Below are 2,326 nucleotides of genomic sequence, written 5' to 3'. Positions count from 1 at the left end.
ATCACGCTAACTCAAGTTTCAAAAATCAAAGATCAAGTACTGAATAGCCATAATAAATAAATCAGGATGAATATATACATTTTATAGGTGTATACATTTGTTATGTATCTAATTCCATTCATGAATCATTTTACGGCGAAACTGAAATCTGCCTGTGGTATTTCAGCAGGCAGAAAATGTGACCAAACCTAAGTTTTTAAGTGCACATTCTTCACTTAGACTAACTAATTAATGATGCAGGATTTAATATGAGATAAGAAATGGACAGCTATATGTGGTGGATGGTCTCGTACCCTTCTTGTTCCAAGCAGTGTTGCTACCATGTGATTCACATTGTGATTTACAGGACTGGAAAAAGATGGATTTTCACTATTTATTATATCCACAGTAGAATAAAACTTTAATGTAATAAAGTTATATAAGACAAATTCAAATCTCAGTCATCTGAAAAGGATTGTCATTGTACTAACACTCAATATTGCAATGCTGGGAATTTTCTGCCTGATAAATGGAGAGTTAGACACTTGAAACAGGAATTTAGAGTAGCTGCTGCAGTAAGTTGTGGGTAGATAGCCATTAGGAGCTACTGAAGAAAGCAATGTGAGACAATCTAAAATTGGTTCTACCTAGTTCTAGGTTAAACAACTGTGGGAAAGTGGGGCAGAATATGAAATCATACCAGCAAGTTCACACATTTAAAGCATACAGCTAAAAGAAGAGGCTGCAGGGCTTTTTGCCTAAAAGCAGCAAGAGTCAAGCTTTTCCCCCTCCCTTCCCCCCCTCTGCCAGTTGCATTTTCTGTTATTCACCCAAAATGTCTCCAAGTTCAGTGAGGTGGTTCTAGAGATTATTCTTCTGCGTTATACCAAGGCATTGTCTGCATTATATTTAAGGCTAAGTATTCTACTAGATTCCTGCCCATCTACACATTAAACACAGCAGTATTCAGATCTCATGCTCATGATGTGTCACCTCTTAATGAGGGGAATATTCCCACAGAAACACAATGCATAAAAAAATCTACTTTTATGAACATGTATTTGCAGCATCTGGCTTTCAAATTTGCAGTTACCTCTTATTTCCGTGATAATTATGTTTAAAGTCCTTATGAAATGTAATGACCTGTAATCAGGTTGTTAAAAGAAAATTTAAAATTAATGGATATCTCCTCAAAACTTGGAAGACCTTGAAGTAACCTCAGAGGGACAGAACTGGAAAGCTGCGCTATTTAGACTGTGCCAAGTGGGCTGGAGTAAGGACAGAACCGAACAGTAGAGAGAAGGCAACAGTTGGGACAGACTGTATGATCTAATATGTCTTTTTCATCTCTCATAGGTTATTTCTTGGGTCAATGCCAAATACCAAACTTAATCACAGTATTTAGAAGACAGTCCCACCAACAAACCAGTTAAACAGTGTAGCCTCTCAAGCCAAGATTTACAGTTCTCTCCTGTGCAGGCACAGAGTATGGAAGGGCAGGTACCCAGTTCCCTTCCTGCTCCCCTCTGCCTGACCAGAGGCTGACAAGCCTGAGGTCTTACAGACTCTGGTGTTGTATGTCACCTGTGTGTGCAGAACTGCGGGCAACTGGGATACAAGTGAAAGTTGACTAAGGGTGAGCTGGAAGATGCTGTAGTAACAAAAACATACAGCACTGAGCTGTATCTGAATGGGTATGTGAGTGGGAGAAGGGGTAAGATGATGGATTGTCTGCTGTCAGCCCATGCGTCTATTTCTGCTCTTCCCCCACCTCTTCCCCTGCCCTAGTCTGCTACCCAGGATCAGCTCGTATTCTGTAGCCCAGAAAAAAACATAGGAAGAAAGGCTGGAAAACAGAGGCTTGGCACTGCTCCTACACCACAGACAGGGTCAGTGTGTATGGGAGCAGAGAGGAGGAATGTGCTCACAGCTCTCAGTATTTGTATTAACTCTGTTCCCCTTCCTCCCTGCTCCCAGCTCCTTCAGACTCTCCTTCTTCACTCCTACCACCCACTCCCTAACTCCAAGCTGTGGCCAATGTTCAATACCACACTTAGTTCTCAGCATGAGACTCACATTATCTGACTAAGAATCAAGTAAATACATCATTGCTAAGGATGTAAAATGAAATAACAATTCTACCCCATTGGATGTCAGCATCTCAGCTAATTGTAATTACTCCTTTCATTGCACACAAAATGTTCATTGCAGATAAAAATACCTAGCTTAGTCTGAAGCTGTTACGTGTATGGATCACCGACAGTATTAAAAAAAAATAATAATTCCACAGAACAAAGAAAAGGAACTGTAGAGTCCTTTACAAAATTCTCCAGTAGCTTATTTATTC

This window comes from Pterocles gutturalis, unplaced genomic scaffold (genome assembly GCF_000699245.1).
Source record: "Pterocles gutturalis isolate BGI_N339 unplaced genomic scaffold, ASM69924v1 scaffold26197, whole genome shotgun sequence".
Taxonomy (NCBI): domain Eukaryota; kingdom Metazoa; phylum Chordata; class Aves; order Pterocliformes; family Pteroclidae; genus Pterocles; species Pterocles gutturalis.
This window is presented reverse-complemented; position numbering follows the sequence as displayed.